The following is a 23,585-nucleotide window of genomic DNA, read 5'->3' on the forward strand; positions in this document are numbered from 1 at the left end:
GTTAAACCTCCCCCATGGGTCCCCTGCATCCCATATCAGAGTGCCTGGTTGGAGTCCCAACTACTTTGCTTCCTACTCAGTTCTCCTTCCTCCCTCCTCCCCCTTTCTCCATGCCTTTCGAATGAACGAGTACTCTCTTTATTAAAACAATTAGAATCTCTTGTTTATTCGTTTATTCCCGGAGTTCTGGTCACAATCATGTATCTTGATGTATAGGCTGACTGTTTTCAATCTTTAAACACATGTTCTTAAGTTGTGGGAATTTTTCTAGTATTATTGTTTTTAAGATTTATCTATTTATTTGAAAGAGTTACACAGAGAAGGAGAGGCAGAGAGAGAGAGCGTGCATGGGAGTGAGCGAGCTTTCATCTGCTAGTTCACTCCCCAGGTGGCCGCAGTGACTGGAGCTGCCAGGAGCTTCCTCCAGGTCTCCCACATGGGTGCAGGGGCCTAAGGACTTGGGCCATCTTCTGCTTTCTCAGGCCACAGCAGAGAGCTGGATCAGAGGTGGGGCAACCAGGCCTTGAACCGGTGCCTATATGGGATGCTGGCACCGCAGGAGGCAGTTTTACCCGGTGTGCCGCAGCGCTGGCCCCCTCTAGTATTATTTTTCAATAAGTTCCTTTACCACTCCCACCCCTCCTTGTGTCTCTTCTTTTTCAAGAATTCATTATTCCGTTGTTGGACTTTCTTGATGTTCTTATCTGTTAGTCTGTCCTTCTACTTTGTTTACATCTTCTTATTCTACTTTCAGAGTGCCTTTTCCAGCTAGACAGTTCTATCAAATCATTTCTTATGCCTTCATTTCTAACAACTTTTTTACTTTCTGGTCCTTATTGCATCACATTATTCTTTCATGGATATAGCTTCTTTTATCTCTAAAGGCAAATTACAGGGTGTTAAAATGCTTTCTACATAATTCTGCACTGGCTTCTTTTTGTGTTCTTTTTTAGTTTTTTGTTTATATTTGTTCTCTGTCCTTTATCCCAGAGCTGTTCAACATCTTGTGTAGTGATCTTTGCTCTCTGTTCATATGTAAAAGTGAAAAGTACTCTGAAAAAGTACTTTGGGGGACATAGGCAGGGCTTCTCACCTGCTGGACAGGTGTACCGTGGTGGAGAAAGAGCACAGCTGTTTGCTTCCATAGAGTAATCTTCTAATTACTTTCTTTGGAGCCCAATGAGAGAAGCACACAGAAGATCCTAATAATTTAAGCATGTGCACCATACTGGGATTCCGTGGAGAAACAACCAAAAGGATATCTATGTCTATATATATATCCATTTCTGTATATGTCTGTGTTTTCTCATTGTGGTTATGAGGCCTGAGAAGTCTGAGAATCCTCTGTCTGCAAGCTGGAGACTCCGGAAAGCTGGTGTTTTATTTGCAGCTCTGAGAGCACAGAATCTGCAGGAGCCAATGGTGTGGATTCCAGACCTAGGCTGAAAGCCTGAAAATGAGTTTCCCCAAGGACAGGAAAAGATTGATGATCTAGCTCAAGAAGTCTGGCGGAGAGTGAATCCTCCCTTCCTCTACCTTTTTTATTAAGACGCTGAATGGATTAAATAATACCTACCCACATTGATGAGGATAAACTGCTTCGTGTTTCACCCTCACAGACACACTTAGAGATAGTGTTCAACCAGATATTGGGGCATCCTGTGCTCTAATCAAGTTGACTCATGAAATTAAGTATCACATACACCTTCACTTAAATTATTGCTCCATTATGATACTATTGCTTTCAACTGTGTCTGGCATCACTGACTCCAAAGTCCTCCTGGTTCAGTGTATACACAAAGGAATAATTTTGCAGATTCTAGGTTGAGAATGAGGAATAAAGTTTTCTCCTGAGCTTGTTAAGTGAGAGAATCTAGGAGTCTAACTGCTTCTAGGACTTTCATCTGTCATTTTTTGGGTCATCTCAGTAGGAGGTATGGTGCTCCCGATTTCTGAACCTCTATGAGGGTCTGCAATGCCAATCAGCTTACTTGGAGGTCTTGCCTCTGAAAATACCTGGGATTCAGCTTTCTCTCATCTGGTCTGCTGTGCCAGTTTTCCTAGTCTGTATGTTTACCAGTGTATTAGCTTCCTTGAGCTACCCATAACAAATAACTATTCTAAATGTCTTATACAAATAAAACTTACTCCTTCACAGTTAGGGAGATATAATTATGAAATCTAGTTCCTGCTGGGGGCTACGAGGGAAAAATCAATTCCATGCCTCTTTCTTAGCTGGCAATCACATGTTGATGGACTCAGGTGATTTCTATACCTTGGCTGTTATGAAAAGTGCTGCAGTGAGCCTGGAAGTGTAGATACTTCTTCAACATACTGATTTTAATTCATTTATATATACATATGTATATATATATACACACACACTCAGAAGTGGGATTGCTGGACCATATTAATTCTATTTTTAACTTTTTGAGGAGCTTCCATACAGTTTTCCATATGGCTGTACTAATTTACATTCCCACTAACAGTGTACTAGGGTTCACTTTTCTCCACATCCTCACTGACTCTTATTATCTTTCTTTTTTGATAATAGCCATTCTGACAGATGTGAAGTGATATTTTGCGATTTTGATTTGCATTTCCCGGATGATTAATCATGTTGAATATTTTTTTCACAAACTACAATAGCACTATTTTTATACACATTAATTATTTAATCCTCATTACAACCCTATGAGATAATTCCTATTTTCATCCTCGTTTTGCAGATAAGAAAGCCAAAATTCAGAGAAGTGAATTGTTCAAGATCACACATCAAGTATTGGAGGTAAGATTCAAACTTAAATAGTCTGATAATCCAGAGCACTTTCAACACCAAGTAAGACTGCCTCTTTAGCAATTGGTGAAGTCTATAGAACCATGCAATTGCACTGAATAAGGTCTGTAGTTCAGAGAGTCAGTTGCATTTTTATCCTAATTTAATTGGAAATTCATATCTAAAGAATGCATATTTTTTTACTGTGTCTTCTGGAGAGTGGATAAAACTATGGCTCCCTCTTTGCCAGAATGGTCACTAAAAGAGGAAATAAGCTTTGCAACAATTATTTTCTGCTGTTCTTTTTAAGTTAATTGGGAATTTCTTTGTCACTACTTTGGGAGAAATAATTTATCTTCTTGTACACCATAGCTCATTGATACTTTGAGCATGTCTGTGTGATTACTGGGAAATCATCAAAAAAATTTCAGAGGAAATGGTTTGAAATTCTAACCTTGTTCTCCTCTCAATACTTAATTTTGCTCTAATAAGTGGGTGATAAGCCGTATCCTCTGTGGAGATTTCTTTCTTCAAAGACTTTTGGTAAAACTTCTCAGCAAGACAGAGCAAAATTTCCCTAGAAGTCAGCTAAAGTATATCTATAACTTTGTATAAGATTGTTGACCTTACTGGAAAAAAATTGTATTTGTTTTTATGATTTTTCATTTTGGTCAAATCTTTAGTAATGTATGATTAAATGGATGACTTTGTTGTTAATGATGCTAATGAACTTCTATAGAAAAATTTCTGTGAAAGTAAAAAAATTAATTGGTGATTATCAGGTTCTCTGATTCTCCTGTGAAGAATCAGGCGTTGTGGCACAGTGGGTTGTACTGCTGCTTGAGATGCCTGCATCTGATATCAGAGTGCTGATTAATGTCCCATCTACTCTGTGTATTAGCTCCCTGGAGCTACCATAACAAATAACTCTTCTAAATGTCTTACAACAATTAAAACGTATTCCTTCACAGTTAGGAAGACTGTAAACATGAAGTCTAGTTCCTGATTGTATCCTGGGAGGCAGCAGATGGCTCAAGTTCTTGGGCACCTGTCACCCATGTGGGAGACCCAAATGGAGTTCTGGACTCCTAGCTTTGGCTTGCCCCAGTCCTGGCTATTGGAGCATTTTGGGAGTGAACCAGCATTTAGGAAGATGGAAGATCTCTATTTCTCTTTCTCTCCGCCTCTTTCCCTGATTTTTAAGGAGATTAAAATGACATAATAAACAATTTTTAGACAAAAACCTCAGTTAAAGAATTACAGTATGGCTATCCCTGTCAAAATATCAACGACATTCTTCACAGAAATAGAAAATAAAAAATCCTAAAATTCATGTGGAATCACACAGGATCCCAGATTGTCAAAGGAATCCTGAACAAAAGAAACAAAGCCTCATAATACCTAATTTTGAAACATACTAAAAAGCTGTTGTAACCAAAAACAGTGTAGTACTGGCATAAGAATAGACACATAAGCCAATGGAATAGAATTGAGAACCCAGAAATAAAGCCACAGAAAACTGATTTTTTGATGAATGTACCAACTATATACAGTGGAGACAGAACAGTATCTTCAATAAATGGTGCTGGAAAAACTGGATATCCATATGTAAAAGGATGAGACTAGATTCCTCTCACCATATTTAAAAAATCAACTCAACATTGATCAAAGACTTAAACACAGGACCAAAATCTATGAAACCACTAGAAGAAAACACAGGAGAACTATCTTAGGATGTTGATTTGGACAAATACACTAGCAATAAAAGCAAAAATTGATAAACAGGATTACATTAAACCGAAAAGCTATACAATGAAGTAAACGGTAGAGATAAGACTAACCTACAGGGGCTGGCGCTATGGTGTAGTGGGTAAAACCTCTGCCTGCAGTGCTGGCATCCCATACAGGCACCGGTTTGAAACCCAGCTGCTCCACTTCGAATCTACCTCTCTACTATTGACTGGGAAAGCAGTAGAAGATAGCCCAAATCCTTGGGCCCCTGCACCCATGTGGGAGTCCTGGAAGAAGCTCCTGGCTCCTGGCTTCAGATTGGCGCATCTGGGGAATGAACCAGCAGATGGAAGACTTTCTCTCCCTCCCTCTCTCTCCCTCACTCTCCTCTCTCTCTCTCTCTCCTTCTGCCTCTCTGTAACTCTGACTTTAAAGTAAGACAAATAAAATCTTATTAAAGAAAAAAAGACTAAACTACAGAGTTGGGTGTTGTGGTACAGCAGATCAAGCCCCTGCTTGGATGCTCACATCCTATATTGGAGTGCCTGGCGTCAAGTTCTGCCTCCAGTTCTCATCCAACCTCCTGCTAATGTGCACCCAGGGAGGCTCCAGTGGAAACTTTAAAAAGTTGATCTCATAGAAGAAAAGAGTAGAATAATGGTTTCCAGAGACTAGAAAGAGTAAGAGGTAGGGGAAAGAGGGTGGCTAATGGGTAGGTACATGGATGCATTTTGATAGGAAGAATAACTTCTAATTTGATGGCATAGTAGGATAACTATGGTTGGTGGAAATTAATTGTAAATTTCAAAATAGCTTATAAAGAGAATTTTGAAAGTTCTTAATACAAAGAAATGATAAATGTTTGAGGTAATGGATATGTCAATTAGCCTGATTTGATAATTACACATTGTGTTCATGTATTGAAATATCACACTGTACCCCACAAATATATACTATTATTATGTGTTAATTTAAAATACAAAAATTAAAAATGATGCAAAGAATCATAACATTATTTTTAAATTTTTCTTTGAGAGGCAGAGAAGCAGAGAGACAGAAAGACCTCCCATTCATTGGTTCACTCCCTGAATACCTGCAACATCCAGGGATAGACAAGCAAAAGCCAGTAGCTAGAAACTCAAGCCAGGTCTCCCTTGTGGGTGGCAGAGGCCCAATTATTTGAGCCATAACCTGCTGCCTTCCAGGGTCCATATTAGGATGAAGCTGGATTCAGGAGCAAAGCCATGGCTCAAACTTAAGGCACTCTGATGTGGGAGATGGGCATTTTTACCAGCTTTTTTTTTTTTTTTAAGATTTACTTATTTATTTATTTGAAAGGCAGAGTTACAAAAATCAGAGCGACAGAGAGACAAAGGCAGAGAGAGAGAGAGGTCTTCCACCCACTGGTTCACTCCCCAAATGGCCGCAACAGCCAGAGCTGGGCTGATCAGAAGCCAGGATCCAGGAGCTTCTTCCAGGTCTCCCACACAGGTGCAGAGGCCCAAGGATTTGGGCCATCTTCTAGTGCTTTCCCAGGCCATAGGAGAGTGATAGATCAGAAGTGGAGCAGTTGGGGCTCAAACTGGCACCCATATGGGATGTCGACATTGCAGGCGGCACCTTACCGGCTGTGCCACAGAGCCAGCCCTGATATTTTAAAATATGTTTTTTATAGAAATATATGCCAAAGAAGATATATAATGCTTGATTTTTTGGATTCTAATGAATGAAAATTCAAAAAAGGGCTACCAGGTCTCTCTAGGGATATAGAGTTGAACTGATCATAGCCCTTTGGAGCATAACCATTATCTTGCCCTTTAAGTCACCCTGACAGTTATCCCAAATTTTATGGGGCAAAAGTCATTAAGATAAATACCTGGCTTGTGTTCCTCTGACGACCCTAGAAAGTCCCTGTCTAATGTCTGAATGTTATTGCTTCTTGAGAAAGTCCAGGTGTACTTGGATTAGCTCAGGTTGCCTCTGTGTAACTTAACAGAGAAGTCCCTCACTATGGACTGGGGTCATGTGGATCCATCGACTTGAGGCTGCCTGAGTCCACTCTTCTGTCTGTAAGTCCCCACTGTATAAATTATAGTCTATGTCATCTTGAATTTGTTTTCTGTTTGATCTCTTGCCTCCTTCAGCCATCGGTAGCCAGTTCTTATATGCCAACTTTTTCTAGAACAAGTGAAAAGGAAAATAAGTGAAATGTTAAGATGGCATAATTCAAGATTCTTAAACAAAATACTAAAAAAAAAGGGGGGATTCTAACCACAATTTGGATTTAGAAAACACACACTGCAACAATAGCTAAAGAATGTGTATGTTTTTTAAATCTGAAAGTTAACTGGATTTACTATGTAGGTGATAGGCTCTGAGTGAAACATAGATTATTAAATGGAAACAACAATTCCTATGTGCAAGTATTCCTTAAAAGTGATTCTTGTCTTCTTTTTTAAAAAAGATTTATTTTATTTATTTGAGTTACTGAGAGAGGTAGAGACAGAGAGAGAAGTCTTCCTTCTGCTGATTCACTCCCCAGAAAGCTGCAACAGCTGGAGCTGCACCGATCCAAAGCCAGGAGCCAGGAGCTTCCTCTGGGTCTCCCATGTGGGTGCAGGGGCCCAAGGACTTGGGTCATCTTCTGCTTTCCCAGGCCACAGCAGAGAGCTGGATGGGAAGAGGAGCAGCTGGGACTAGAACTGGTGCCCAAATGGGATGCTGGTGCTTCAGGCCAGGGCTTTAACCTGCTGTGCCACAGCACCGGCCCCAATTCTTGTATTCTAAAGTATGTATTTCCAATCTTTTTTGAGTATTCTCAAGTCCATAGATGTCACAACCAGCATCTTAAGTACTTCTTTGTGCATTTGTTGTGACAGCTGTTGAAAATTAAATAAAAGACAGGATGCATACTTAGGATTCCAGGTCTTTGAATGTAGCCAGACTCTGGGCATTGAAATGTGTTCAAGGCAAGATAATCACATACAGGGGAACTTGTGTAAGGAATTACAGGCTTAGATAATTCAATTCATAAAGCTTTGAATAGTGGAAATCATTTATCCTTGCAATTAGGAATGAGATGAATCCCTGTGATTAAGATCACTGCCAACCCCTGTAAGGTAATATTAGCTTTTGTTTGTTTTTATGTTTTTTAAAAAAGATTTCTTTATTTGAGAGGCAGAGTTACAGAGAGATAGGGGGAGAGAGAGAGAGAGAATGAATCTTCCATTCACTGGTTCACTTTCCAAATGGCTGCAATGGCTGGAACTGGGCTGATCCAAAGCCAGAAGCCAGGAACTTCCTTTAGGACTCCCATGTGGGTGCAGGAACCCAAGCATTTGGGTCATCTTCCACTGATTTCTGAGGCATACTAGCAGGGAGCTGGATCAGAATTGGAAAAGCTGGGACTCAAATGGGTGCCTGTATGGGATACCAGTGCCACAGGTGGAGTGAACCACAATTGACAACATTAGTTACTCACCCATCCGCCAATTCATCCAACCCTTTATTCATTCACCAGTTACTCATTCAAAATGTTTATTAAGTGCCAGTTATGTATGAGAACTGTTAGACACTGGGAAAACCAAGATGATATAGCTGCTAGTTTCCACAAAATTATAGTACTGAAGAATCTTATAAATCTAGCGCAGTCAGTATTTTTGTTATTCACATTAAAGGACTATAAGAATTATATTATTGCAGGGGCCAGTGTTTGACTTAACAGTTAAGGCACCCACATGCCATATCAAAGTGCCTTGGTTCAATATCTGATTCTAGTTCCAGTTTCTGACTCCAGTTTCCTGCTAATGTGGACCATGGAGGCAGGATTGTTGGCTCAAGTCACTGGGTCTCTGCCACCCTCACTGGGAGATCTGGGAAACCTGGATTGAGTTCTCTACTGTTGGCTACAGTCCTGGCCCAGCTCTAGCCATTATGGGCATTTTGGGGGAATAAACCAATGAACATCTCTCTCTCTGTTTATTAATTTTAAAAATTATAATTAAAAATGAACTACTATATTATTGGAGTCTTTAATCATACTCCAGTCTTGTAGCACCTTGCTGCAGACCAGTCTCCATAAATGAACTACTTTAATCACTTTACTCTTTGAATACCATGGTTGTTCATACATACAATTCTGTGTAAATAGTCTTATTACCAGGAAGCAATAAATGACACAGCAGCAAAGGGCAGTGTGATGGGGAGTAAATTCAGTTAAAAAGGAGTTTACTAGTTGATGTTACAGGGAGCCTCAATAGAGCAGCCAAGATCAATTACGTGGAAAACAGCAAAACAAACAGGAGATGGGAATGTGAGGGACAGTTCCGTTAAAAGAATTCAACTAGCTATTACTGCCGAGTGCTGTCTGTCTGATACAAGGTCATTCACCTCACCCTCCAAGCTTATCCTTCCACTTCTGAATATAAATGTATGATATACACTAACTTTAGAAAAAATTTATGGCACTAAAAAATTAAAAGGATATTAATTACTACATCCCACCACCTAGAAACCACCTCAGCTATTATTCTGTATTTTCATTGTATCTTGAATATCACTTTTTTTTAAGAAACTTAATTATTATCATACCCAAGAATGATACATCTTTTGCGAATACTTAGACATAATTATAATACAACTCTTTGAGGACAGAGATCCTGCATGGAAAGTTAGTGCACAGTGACTCCTGTTGTTAATTTAACAATTAACACTCTTATGTATGGTGTCAGTGATCATCCAAGGCTCTTGACATGAGCAGCCTAGACTATGGAAGCCTATTGAATCCACACACTCCATCAGTATTTAGACAAGGCCTTAGGCAAAGTGGAAGTTCTCTCCTCCCTACAGAGAAAAGTACCTTCTTTGATGACCTCTTCTTTCCACTGAGGTCTCGCCCACTGAGGTCCTTCATGTAGGACATTTTTTTTTTTTGCCAGAGTGTCTTGTCTTTCCATGCCTGAAATGCTCTCATGGGCCTTTCAGCCAGGCCAGAATGGCTTAAGGGCTGATTCTGAGGTCAGAGTGCTACTTAAAGCAATTGTCATTCTATGAGTTGACTGTGGACTGCTTCCCATGTTGGAGCATACACTCCATTTTAATTTTATCTTTTAATATTACCAGACACTTAATCCTATCCATATGATCACCTTGACACTTAAGATGGTATTTTTACTGCCCAGTGTAAGGGGATTTGGGGTCCCCTGGCAAGTTTTTAGAATGTACCCTTAGAAGTAAGTCCTTAGGAATATATGCAGAACTATATAGCTTTACAGTTGCACACCTCATATACTTCATAGTTAAAACTTTAGGAACATGGTGATTCTTGCCACTGTGCCCACCATCGCACCCATACTCCCATCCCTCTTCCTCCTCCCACTCTTATTTTTTACTGAGATCTATTTTCACTTGACTTTATATACATAAGTTTAGCTCTATGTTAAGTAAAAAAGTTCAACAAATAGTATGAAAACAAAAACTGTTCCTCAACAGTCAAGAGAAGAGCTATTCAAATCATTGCTTCTCAAAGTATCAGTTTCACTTCCACAGATTGCCTCTTAGGTGCTCTATTAGTTCTCATAGATCAAGGAGAACATTTGATATTTGTCCCTTTGAGATTGGCTTATTTCACTAAGTATGATGTTTTCCAAATTCATCCATTTTGTTCCAAATGATTGGATTTCATTTTTTTACTGCTGAGTAGTATTCCATGGTATACATACCCCATAATTTTTTATGCAGTCTTCAGCTGATGGGCATTTGGGTTGATTGTATGTCTTAGCTATTGTGAATTGAGCTGCAACAAACAAAGGGGTTCAGATAACTCTTTCATATGCTGATTTCATTTCCTTGGTTGAATTCTCAGGAATGGGGTGGCTGGGTCATATGGTAGGTCTATTTTCAGATTTCTGATGTATCTCCATACTGTCTCCATACTAGGTATAATATTCATCCGTGCGTCCACAAGGACCACACAAAGGATCTGTGCAGTCCTTGGTGTAAGCAGATTCCCAGCAATGTCCCTCACCAGGGAGCCGTGAGTGTGTGGAACCTCCAACAGTGACTGCCCAGAGTCCCAGCTACACCTTGAGCCCTTCCAAGCAGCCTCAGTGTTTTCATGGTCCCATCACACAAACCTCCCACAGTCACCAGCACCCAGCTCCCTGTTAGTTCTCTTTGCCAGACTTAGGAATCTCCGCTCGGTTGGTTGTTGGGTGCAGACATGAGTTCACACAGCTGTTACATATGTCCAAGATGGCATCTACTCTCTATTGGCTTGTTACAGGATGCCATTGAAGGATGATTGGGAGAGAAAAAGTATATTCCCCTTTATTTTCTTCTCTTATATTGGCCCCCACAGAGGGGGCTCCAAGCCAGACTCCCTCCAGGCTCTTCCTGTGGCTTTATTGACAGTGGCTTGAGCTGCTGCAGACTAGTCTCACCTCACTCTCAAAAGCTGGTATGGAGGCTCTTGGCTGCTGGGGTCCAGAGTTTTGTGCATCCACGCCCTCCATGTAGGTCAACTGTGTCCCTCTAATTTGCATGGAGTTTCCTTTGCCAATTTCTTCCTAACTCTTCCCTGAGACTGTTCTCTCTCCACTTTTTTAAAAACTATCTTCTAGACTAGAGCAGCAAGCTCCCTCCCTGCCCTGCCATCTTAATCCTTCTCCTAATTGGCTTTTGTGCTCTAGAATCAGGCAAGACCTCATTGTATAAAATAGAATGAGTGTTCCAGTGAGGTGAGCAGGGGCGGTTGGCTTTATAGACAGAGAAGAGCAAGAGGAAGCAGAAACAGGGAACAAAAGTGGATTAATCATTTCAAAGTTACCTTCCACATGGAGTTAAAATGGAGTGTCCTTCCTTATTGCCTTTGCTCTGTTAGCCTAGAGCCTCTAATGTGTTTTGAGAAATCTAGTCTGTTTAGAAGTTTAGTTTGATTACATGGAGCATGAGTGAACTCATTCTGATCTAGTCTTGTCTACTGACCCATTTCTCAGCAAGCTATTCCAAAAACTTGGCATCCCAGAAACTTTAACACTACGGGTGGTAGGATAGTAAAGTAGAGGCTCATTTGTCTTCACTCCCTTGAGAGTTTAGAATCTAAATAATTAGGTTTAACAAAATAGACAAATCCAAAAAACAGTGGATTGCCAAAAATCTCAGAAATCTATCATTTTTGTAGAAACTTATTTCCCAAATTGTAAAAGAAAGATACTTGAGGAAAAAGAAATGTAAAGCAATGTTTTGTCAATTAGGAACCGTCTGTGAGAATACTCTTTTCAAGACCTTTTTGGACATTCTCTTTCTCTCTCTTTTTTAAATATTTATTTGAAAGGTAGAATTATAGAGCTGGAAGGAGAGAATGAGAGATCTTCCATCTGCTGGTTCACTCCCCAAAAGGCCCTATTAGCCAGGGCATACTAGCAGGGTAAGTTTTTCCGAAATGTAAGAAATAAGAAGCTTTTTTTTAAACTACAGAAGCACATATAGTATATGTCATAATGAATATGAATGAATAAGTGTATTACTTGAAAATCAAGAATAAAGTAGGTGTCTAATACTAGCCAGCACATTTTCATTCATGCATATACTCACCAGCCATTCATTGGGGATCACTGATATGTGCGGCACAGTGGGTTGATCTTGGTGAGTGCCTAGGCACAGTCTAGAGGCCCTGAAATCACTTAGCCACTATATACTATTCTTCCTAGAACCAGGGGCAGTCTAATGAAAACAGACTTATTGAGAGCTCTTTCTCTAGAAAGTGGATGAGATTTCAAAATCAACCAGTTCATGCACTTTTGTAAAGATTACATTAGGGTGAAAGCAAGAGTGGCAGTTGCCATACATGAGGGAAGAATATTAGAAGGGGGTCCACAGACAGGATCAAAGCAGGACATTATCAGGGTGAGTCATGGAAATTTTGAGCTGAAAGAGATAAAACATTGGGGCCGGTGCAGTGGTGCAGCCAGTTGAAGCCCTGGCCTGAAGTGCCAGCATCCCATATGGGCGCCGGTTCTAGTCCCAGCTTCTCCTCTTCTGACCCAGCTCTCTGCTATGGCCTGGGAAAGCAGTAGGAGATGGACCAAGTCCTTGGGCCTCTGCACCAGTGTAGGAGACCCAGAAGAAGCTCTTGGATCCTGGCTTCAGATAGGCGCAGCTCCGGCTTTTGCTGCCAGTTTGGGAGTGAACCAGCACATGGAAGAGCGCTCTCTCTGTCTCTACCTCTCTCTCTAACTCTTTCAAGTAAATAAAATGTCTTTACAAAGAAGATAAAACATCATTAAAAAGTGAGCTGTGATTGAGAGATGTGTGGAAAATTACATCTGCAGATGTACTATGAGCACATCTTCAAATGCTCCTAAGAGGCAAGAAAAGAAACAACCTGGGGATGGTGTTGTGGCCTAACGGTTTAAGCCGCTGGCTACAGCACTGCATCCCATATGGGTGCCAGTTCAAATTCCAGCTGGTCTTCTAGTCCAGTTCCCTGATAATGTACCTGGGAAAGCAGTGGAGGTTGGTTCAAGTCCTTGGGCCCCTGCACCCACATGGGAGACCCAGGTGAAGCTCCTGACTTTGGCCCGGCCTAGCCTCGGCCATTACAGCCATTTAGGGAAGTGAATCAGAAGATGGAAGACCTCTCGATCTCTCTCCCTCTCTTTATCTCTAACTCTGCTTTTCAAATAAATAAACTAAATCTTAAAAAAAAAGAAAAAATAAACCTCTTTTGGTCCTAAGAAAGCACAAACTATCAATTAAATAGATAAACTTTACAACAGTCTTTTTTTTTTTTCTGTTCTTATTTTCTGGTTTTGAGTTGTATCTTGGATAAGTGGAGATCTGCTAGATAAACTATTTCAAGATAAATGGGAGAAATTAGAGTTGTGGAAATTAAAGTTATGGAAATAGGTGGTTTTCCTTTTCTAAAGGCACATCTATTTTTCCATTGCTGCCATCACTCCTAAATTCCAGGTCTTTCCCTTTGGTAAACTACTGCCATGAAATTGATAAAATAGCTTCAGATGCAAAATAAAAAATTAGTCTTCCTTCCATCCCTAGGCATTATCTCCTCTTTCTCAGGAAACATATCTTTGTCATGGTCTGTTTGTTTCCAAATCCCTCAAACACAAAGACCATTGTCATGGCTACAGCTGCAGTAAAACTGCTTCTTTATATACATTTCTGCTTAGATCAGGGAAAATTTGCCGTATTTTATTAGCCATGGGAGGGCTCTGTTGCAGTTTCTGGGGAAAAGAAAATTCTGCAGTGGTACTTTCCTGGCACATGATTGCATGTCTGCAATTTTCAGTGGACCACACCTATTCATAAAGGTGAAGTAAAAGCCGAGCACACAGCTCAAGTCCATTGAGAATGCTTATTTAAAAATTCTAGCAAATTTTCTTGAAACTTAGAGTATATTTCTGTAGCAAACAGCATAAAAATGAGACTTGAAATGATAAGCTCTGACTTATCCATTTTATTTTTATCTTAAACATTTAAAAATTCACAGCAATACCTTACATTCATGATATGCATATTATAGGTATCTAATGCATGAAATAATGTACTTACAGTTGTATGTTATTCATTGTTTTTCTCCCTGTCAAACAAAAACTTTTATTATAATTGAATCTGACAGGCCAGATGTTGTGTGTCTTTATTTTCATCTATAACAGTAATTCCTACCATGTGTCTCTACAGGATGGCAATAGGAAGGATACAAAGAAAAATATAGAAACTTCCAGGTGACTGAATGCAAGTTTTTACTGCAGAGGTTATCAGCACCTTGCTATGGATATCCTAGAGTGCATTTCATGCATGTGTTTCAAAAACCTGAAATAATTGCTACTCTTTTTAGGGACCAAAAGCAGGGTTTTGAGACTTTACATGTATTTTACATGTTTTATTTTATATATATGTGTGTGTGTGTGTATATATGTGTGTATATATATATATAGTGTGTGTGTGTGTGTGTGTGTGTATATATATATATGAAAAGAGAATCTGAAATTTGAGGGCATTCCTGAGCAATAGTGAAAACACATGGGAAAATTTCAGTTCTATGTCAGATTCTTTTGGAGTTTCCTTTTATTCTTTTTTTTTTTTTTTTGTACTTCATTCACAGAAAAGTCATAGCTACCCCTACAGAAATTACAACAAGATCAGGGCCAGTAACAACCCAGATACTGAGTTTTGAAGTTGTAATTCCTTCTCTCTCCAGCTGTCAGTGGTCAGTGGTGCACTTGTCGTTTAGTTTGCTTCCCTTTGACTAGTGTGGTGGTAGGGAGAGTAGTCAAATGCATGCGGAGGTTATTAGATACCAAAATCTCAGTGATGTATTTGACAGTGAAAGATAAAGCACTTGAGAATAGACAGTTGCTCTGGGGGGAGAAATGGTCACCCAGGGGGCATGAAGGAACAGCACTTCAAACTGTTGATTTTTGAGGAAAAATTATTAGTCTCATAATTTTATAAGGAAGTCATTCTGTAAATAACTGAGCAGCAATGGGCTGTGGGCAATTTTTTAAGCCAAAAAGCATCCTTATGGCAAAATGGCAATTTATATTATAACTCCTAAGAACTCATTGAAAATCTGAAGTGATGGTCTTCCTGTGAACAAATTAATTACTTTTTCTTGTTTTGACAGATCTGTTCTCCAGTTCTTCTCAGTATTTTATTCTCCAGTGTTGACAACTCCTCTCTATATCTTCCAGAGTTTCTTTATGTCTTCTCCCTTGCTCCTCAACACACCAAAAGATTAAAATAAAACAGCCTTCCCTACTAGAGACGTTCTTTATAAAAAAATTAATTAATTAGACACAGAAATATCTCCCATCTGCTACTCTCCAAAAATGCCAGCAGTAGTTCCTCAAGGCCCAGGAGTGCAATCAGGAACCCAACTGTTTGAGCCATCAGTGATGCTTGCTTGGGTCTGCATTGACAGGAAGCTGGAGTCAGAAACTGGAGCCGCGAATTGAACTCACATACTCCCATGTGGGATATAGGTGTCTTATGCACAAGGCCAAACACCTGTCCCCTTACTGGATACTTTTGATTGTCATTTTAATTTATCTGAGTTGTGAAAAAAGAGAACTGCCAATATACCTGAACACAAGATGATGCAGATAGAAACCCTCCTCATATAAATGTTGTCAAATCAAATTCTGCTGCCATAATAAAGAAGTGAAGTGAAATAAAGGCAGGCTTGAGGTCAAGAAAAACTTGTCAAGTGCTTAGCTCTAGGGAAGATGGGAGAATACAGATGGCAGATATGCTTGCCAGACAAGCTCTTTCTTGAAAGAACCTTGTTAATGGCTGCTCAGATTTGGCGACAATTAAGTTTAGACTATCTCATCTGTCTCTTAAAATCATCTTCCATCTCTGAGATTATTCCATCTGGTCAAATTGGATGTCCTGTGAGCCCAAACTCTAACCATCCTTTACCTTTCCTTCCTTTGTTCCCTGGTTTATGATTTTTTCCACCTCCACCTCCCATTCTGGAAGGTTCTCTCCAGGAATCTGGACTAGACAGTGTTGGTTTGAACCTCTGCTATTTCACTTTCTACCTATGTAAGTTTGGAGAAATTACTTAAAACTGCTACATTTTATTTTCTTATCTGTAAGTGCAAATCATAATAGTACTTGCCTCCCAATTGCTTTGCTGGCTCTTGGTTCAGCTTCAGCCATTGTAGGCATTCAGGGATGAAACAATGGATGGGAGTTCTTTCTGTCTCTCTGCCTTTCAAAAAAATAATGTTTTAGAAACTAGAAACTTGGATGAATTTATTAAGAAAAAGTGCCTGCCTCATACATTTTTAAAATCTATTTTTGTAAAGGGAACAGATTTCATGTATTTCATATATGCAGTTTCCTCCCTCCCTCCTTCCCTTCTCATTTATCTTTTAATTTTTGCAATGACATACTTTCAAGTTACCTTATAATGACAAGCTCAATCTTGCACTAAGTAAAAATTCAACAAGTAGTAAGTAGAAAACCTGTTATTCCTCAGTAGGCTACAAATAATAATCAAATATCCAGATGTCAATTTCACTCATATATATTACTTTTTTGTAGCACAAATCAAGGAAAACATATTTGTCTTTTAGGGGATGGCTTATTTCATTAAGCATAATGGTCTCCAGTTACCTCCATTTTGTTGTGAAAGACAGGATTTTTCTTTTTTATGGCTTAGTAGTATTCCATCATTTATATATACCACATTTTCTTTATCCATTCATTAGTTGATTGACATCTGCATGGACTCCTTATCTTAGCTATTGTGAATTGAGCTGCTAGAAATACGGTGATACAGGTAACTCTTTCATATGCCAATTTCATTTTCTTTGGTAAAATTCCCAGGAATAGGATGGATGGGTCATATGATAGATCTATTTTCAGATTTCTGAGGAATCTCCACACTGTCATCCAAATTGGTTGTACTAGATTACATTGCCACCAACTGTGTATTAGGGTACCTTTCTCCTCATATATACCACATTTGTTATTTGTTGATTTTTGGATGATAACCATTCTAATATGGGTGAGGTAAAACCTCATTGTGGTTTTATTTGCATTTCCCTGATGACTAGTGATTTTGAGCATCTTTTCACCTGTCTATTGGCCATTTGTATTCATCCTTTGAAAAATGCCTAATCATATCCTTAGCCCATTTCTGGATTGCTTATTTTCATTGTCATTGAGTTTCCTGAGCTCCTTATATATTCTAAATATATCCTTTATCAGATGTATAGTTTGCAAACATTTTCTCCCATTCTGTCAACTGCCTCTTCACTTTGTTGAGTGTTTCCTTTGCAGTGCAGAAGCTTCTCAGCTTGGTGTAATCCCATTTGTTTATTTTTGCTTTTATTGCCTATGCTTCTGGGGTCTTATCCAAGAAGTCATTGCCTAGATCAATATTTTGCAGTGTTTCCTTTATGTTTTCCTTTGGCATTTTGGTGGTGTCAGACTTAGGTTTAGATCCTTGATCCACTGTGAATTAATTTTTGTATAGAGTATAAGGTTGGATTAAGTAATAATATGCCTGTAAAGTACAACATTGAGCTGTTATTATTAATGCATAGCCTTTATGTTTTCAAATCAAATCACACTTGCTCATGAAGTCATCTCCAGTAACCCATGTTGGAAAGGAATGTCTCTTTTGCTGATTTCTGTAACATTTACTGTTATCATGACCAATAAAACTCTTAGTATGAACAATCTTGTGGTCTAGTTCCTTGTGTATATTTTCTCATCTGTACTGGAGGAAAAACTTTTGGGTGCTACCTATTGCAGTGTCTAGAAAAGTGTTCTGTATACAGCAGACATTCCCAAAATAATAATTAAATCAAAAAGTCAAATGAATGATTTTATGAATTGGTTGAGTGAATCAGTAATATAGGTAATTAAAAACCAATTTTACAACTCTTAATCCATTACCCATATAGAGGGATTATGGTTTTCTAAAGTGGATTAGCAGGAGTGATGAATCTGTTTGGAGAATTCAGCTCCTGGTATGCCAGATGCCTGTGAATAAGCAGACACCAGATGTGGGAATTGGAGGCCAGAAAGGAGAAGAATGTTCCAAGTTCCACTGTCCCATGACAGGCTTTATCTGAGAGGGAGGATTTCACTTTCAATGACATTTTACACACTGCACTTGACTGGACATACTCGTCACTGAACCAGCACTAATTTTTTATGAGTTGACATTGCCAAAAGACTTTCTGGTATTTGAGAAATAATTAAAAGATATGTGATCCATCCTAATTTTTATCCAAACACTGGAGTAAGAGCCAGACCAAAAGAGTGAATTTAAATAATCAAGCAGGAAAGTGAATGTGTTTTATAATTTCACCCCAAGAATCCTGTCTGCTGATGTCATGGTTTCTTGAGATTGACTGAGTGTAGAGGTAGAAGGGATTGCAGGGAGAGAAATAAAAGCCATCGAAAGAAGTTAGAGGCTGTGAAAGGATGACCTTCTCCTTGCAGAAAGGGGAAGGGCTACTGCGACATAGCCATTAGCTCCTTCCCATCCAACTGTCTTGATTGCTACAAGGATGTGGAAGTTTCAGCGATCATCATCATTTACTTCTTCCTGTCCCCTTACCAAGTGATAAGCTCCTCTCATCCCTATTGCAAAACTGCCACCTTGAGTCACTGTATAGCCTTTGCTTCCTGCCCCGCCCCCCACCTCCAGCACAAGTCAGGAGCAAGTGCACCAATTTACTGGGCTCTCAGGAGAGTTCTGATTCTTTCAAATATCTGTTAGATCACTTTTTTTAATGTTTCTATTGGGATGTAATTGTCAGTTGCCATGGTATTCAGCACAAACAGAAGCCCTTTTATTGTGTGAGATGCTGTCAGAAAAGTTACCTACAGTTTCTGTCACAGAATGAATCACTGACAACCAGTTGACTTACAGTTATACCTCTAGCTGGCAAAGCCTTGTGATGATGCCAATTATGTTAGCTGCACTTAAGATTCATTTGAGACTAGCATTCACAAATTAATACATATGACATTATGAACTCTCAAGTGTTCATTTGGATTTTCTTGGGTAGGAAAGATGCATTTGAAGGCTAGCAAAGCTAGGAATTAGGTGGACTAGTTTTAATGCCCATGGATTTGGAGTAATAATTAGAGAAATCAGATTTGGCTATAGCATCATAAAAAGTGGTCCTGTGGCAAAATGTAGAAAATGTCAGAAATGTTTATTTAGTCATCTCTCTGCCTTTCCTCTCCTCTCCGTGCCTTCCTCCTGCCCCTCCACTTCCCATTGCTTTCCATCAATGCCCACAATAGGGTCTGCCAAAGCACAGTGGTACCTCTTTCAGACTTTCCTGTTCTTCCATTATAACTTCTCAGTGCCAAGAAAACAGCAAGGAAATATGACATACACATCAAGTCATTAGTGAAAGTTAATGGCCTGGTACATGTCTTCTGGGTTTGAGATAACTATTTTTAAGTTATAGTGAGAAAAATATACTTGGGAATATGCTTGTGTAGTGAGGGACCCAGTTTGAGCTGGTACTGCAAGAAATTTATTCTCACTGGGGATTTGGCTGGTGTTGGCATGAGAAAAAGATAGGAATGTCAACAAACACATCAGTGTTTGTCAAGCAGTTGTGTTTTGGTGTGCAGATTCCACAGGGAGAAGACATTGGAATCATGTCCCAGTACTACCATTTCATGGCAACTTTGTACAAGTTGCTTCGTCTTTGGTATACAAGTTTCATCTGTAAAGTAAAATAGGGATATGTGAAGTTACCTGCCTTTTAGGGTTTTTTTGAGTTAATATGTGTAATCTGCTTAGAGCAATGCATGGCACATATACATGCAATGGAAGTGTTGACTGTTAATATTGTATGTTTCTCAAATATTCATTGCTGAACTGTTTTCTAAGCCGGGTAAGGAGAGGGCTGCAGGAAGGGCTTTGTGAGACTGAGACATGGGGAACTTGTGTTTATTCCTATTTGAAAAACTGTGGCCCACAGAAGAGAAAAAGCCTGCCTATTGCCCCAAGAAACATGACATGCTTTTGGGGCAGTGAAGACCTTAGACTTCAACACCTTCTGGGCTCCTCTCTAAGAAATATCAGGAGACAGTACAGATATACAGGGAGAGTGACCAAGATTTATACCGTTGCTGAAGCACTCAGTGCCCATGAGGATAACTGAAACACAAGAACATGAGAGACCTGTTTGGGCACATAGGGGCCATTCTTTTGGACTCTCAGAAATACTTAACAGGTACTCTCCAGAGGGCCAAAGCCCTATATCATGAGGCAGGGACAGGAATCTGCTTAACTGAGTTGTAATGTAATAGGACCTATCAGTCTGCAAAAATTCACAAGGCCTTGGGAAACTCCAGTTACTCTAGTAAAAGAGCTCTCAAGCAATCTACTGATGCTGAGCTACTCACTTTGGAGCACTTAATTGTCCTTATTTTCTTGCTAGTTTTTCTTTGCTCCTTCCTGAATTGTACAGATATTCCATGAATGTCAGGGTTTTAAATCTATAATTGATCTCATCCAGGCTTACTTTCATGGTCTTACCCATAAGAATAGCAGTTTATTTATTAATATACTTTGAGTTTGTTATTCCTTGTTGTGGATGCTGCCTCAAATCTCCCTCTGTTGCATCTTACAATTAATATTACACATAACAAAATAGGTTACTCTGCAAAGTTTGAACATGATTTGGCTCCTGAACTCATGTGAGACTTTAAATCAAGGGTTATGGGTAGATATGCCTAGTGGGAGGTCGGTAATTACTTGGTGGATGTGCTTTCACCAAGTTGTTTTCATGAGAGGGTTGGTTATAAAACCTGGGCTGGGCTCTGCCCCCTCTCTTTTGTTCTCTGCTTCTGGACTTGCCATGAGATCCTTCCTCTGGGCATGCTGTCATTCCCATCCTCCAGCCTCACCAGATAGCCAAATTAATTGTGCTGGTCCAATCTGGACTGTGAACCTCCAAAACTGTGGGTCAAATAAAACTGATCAAATAAAAGCAGCTTGCCTTTAGGTGTTTGGTTGTAGAACTGAAGAGCTGAGTAGGACATGGCTGTAAATGCTGACACAGATATCACTAGGAAAGCCAGGAGGATGCTGGTGCCATGATGGTGCCTCTGTGATTGCTGATGCCATCTACTGTCACAAGTACCATCTCAATGCTAGGTAAGCATAGAGACCTGGGCTCATTTGCTGCATGTGTTTCTTTTTGAATGAATGAACTGGTTCTGGGTTGATTGATCCCCTCAGTCAGGATAGACCTATGATCAGCATCTTAGAGTTTAGCAATTAATTGCTCTCCAAACTATTGCTTGATATGTGCTTGTGTTGTCTTTCTAGATGATCATTGCTGGAGTCCAAGGGCCATCTTTCACTTCTTTGGTATTTCTGCAATGTTTAGCAGAATCCAGAACATAATAAAAGCTTAATAAATATTTAATGCTTCTGTGGGCAATGGAGCAAACATTTTCTCCTTTCAGCTCACGTAGTATCCACATTGTTCCTGCTGCTGTGCTGTTTCAAAGGAAGAAAGGATTAGTATATTTACTCAATTTACTTTTCTGTACTTTCCATTGGAATGTGGCTGGTGTGGATTTTTTGTGTACTAGGATAGATATGGCTACCATGCTAATAATACTGATCAAGGCGTGAAGAGCTGATTGCAAGGAAGCTTTTAGTTAAACTCAGATCCATTGTGAATCAGTAATGATAGTGAAAATGTGCAGAATGCAATGAAAATCTAATGAGTTAGAGTAACAGAGTAATGTATCAAAATGAACATGTGGTAGAGCAGAATGCAGAAAATAAAAATAAGTCTTTACAGATGGATTCTTATTAGTTTACACAGCGAGGCACTACCCTCCATTCTGTCAGGAATGAACTTTTGCTAACTGTGCAAAAATTAGACATTTACTTGCATAATTTCCTTATGTATTTTTACACTACATTTTGAGAGTGCAACTACAGATTTGTTTTCTGCTCACAATTGCTCTCCTCTACTGCCTTATATAGAAATTATTGCTAATGCTGACTTGTCTAAGAGGATGTGCCTTGTTTTTCCAGAAGTTAAACACTATACTAAGTTAAATGATCAGGCAACACAATCCTTAAACACGAAAGTTAACCAGTCCTCCCACTTCTCTCTAGTACTTCTTCTCAGTCCTTGCCTTCTCACATTTACCAGTCCTGAGCAGCACCTCTGGGGCTCTTGGAACTTCCCAACCCCCACCTAGCAGTGTGTTGCAGTCTGCTAGGTCTGCCCTTAAAGAGTCCCACACATTGATGGCTTAAACGAGAGAATTATATTTCTTCACAATGCAGGAAGCTAGAAGTCCAAGATCAAGCTTTCAGCAGGTTTGCTTTCTTCAGGGGCCTCTCTCCTTGCCGTGTGAATGTCCATCTTCTTCTTTTCTCCTCATGTGATCTTTTGTCTGTGTTCTGATCTCTTCTTGTAAGGACTCCATTTATACCGAATTATGGCCTACCCTAACCAATCCATTTAACTTAATCACCTCTTTGTAGGCTCTGTCTCCAAATATAGTTGCATTCTGAGATACTAGGGGATTGAGGCTTCAACGTAGGAATTTTATGAAGACATGGTACAGCCTGTAACAGGACATTATTTGAATGTGTTCCTACTTAGTCTTTTTTTAAGTTCTATTTATTTTATTTGAAAGTCAGAGTTATACAGAGAGAGGAGAGGCAGAGAGAGAGAGAGAGAGAGAGGTCTTCCGTCCGATGGTTCACTCTCCAGATGGCCACAATGGCTGGAACTGCGCCGATCCGAAGCCAGGAGCCAGGAGCCAGGAGCTTCTTCCAGGCCTTCTACGCGGGTGCAGGGGCCCAAGGACTTGGGCCATCTTCTACTGCTTTCCCAGGCCATAGCAGAAAGCTGGATTGGAATAGGAGCAGCCGGGACTAGAAACAGTGCCCATGTGGGATGCCGGCACTTCAGGCCCTGGTGTTAACCTGCTGCGCTGGCCTCATCTTTTTTTTTTTTTTTTTTTTTAAGATTGTATTTATTTACTTGAGAGGCAGAGTTATAGACACAGAGAGAGGTCTTCCATCCATTGCTTCACTCCCCCAGTGGCTGCAATGCCTGGAGCTGGGCTGATCTGAAGCCAGGAGCCTCTTCAGGGTCTCCCACTCAGGTGCAGAGGCCCAAGTACTTGGGCCATCTGCTGCTGCTATCCCAGGCCATAGCAGAGAGCTGGATTGGAAGAGGAGCAGCTGGGACATGAATCAGAGCCCATATGGGATGCTAGTGCTGCAGGTAGAGGCTTAGCCCACTAGGCCACAACCCTGGCCCCATGATTTGTAATCTTGATAGTCTCATTTGTAAATGTGTATTCATTAAATAAATAATTAGTGAATGCCTACATAAAGATATACTGAGCACCAGTTATTAAGTGGTAATTACCTAGTTGTACACAATGGAATACTCTTTTTTAAAAAAGTAATTTACTTATTTATTTGAAAGAGTTGCAGAGAGGGAAGAAGAGAGATCTTCCATCCACTGGTTCACTTCCCAAATAGCCCCAAAGGCCAGGGCTTGGCTAGGCTGAAGCCAGG

At 39.8% G+C, this 23,585-nt stretch overlaps 1 long non-coding RNA gene across 2 annotated transcripts in view; it reads left to right on the top strand.

Moving 5' to 3' along the window:
- LOC103345455 (uncharacterized) overlaps positions 1–23,585 on the top strand; it is a 98,879-nt gene that overhangs the window by 1,964 nt on the left and 73,330 nt on the right. For both annotated transcript variants that reach the window (XR_011386267.1, XR_011386266.1), the window contains exon 2: positions 2,730–2,788. This is a non-coding gene — a long non-coding RNA (uncharacterized lncRNA). The remainder of the gene's footprint in view (positions 1–2,729; positions 2,789–23,585) is intronic.

This window comes from Oryctolagus cuniculus, chromosome 2, assembly GCF_964237555.1.
Source record: "Oryctolagus cuniculus chromosome 2, mOryCun1.1, whole genome shotgun sequence".
In the NCBI taxonomy this organism is placed as follows: Eukaryota; Metazoa; Chordata; class Mammalia; order Lagomorpha; family Leporidae; genus Oryctolagus; species Oryctolagus cuniculus.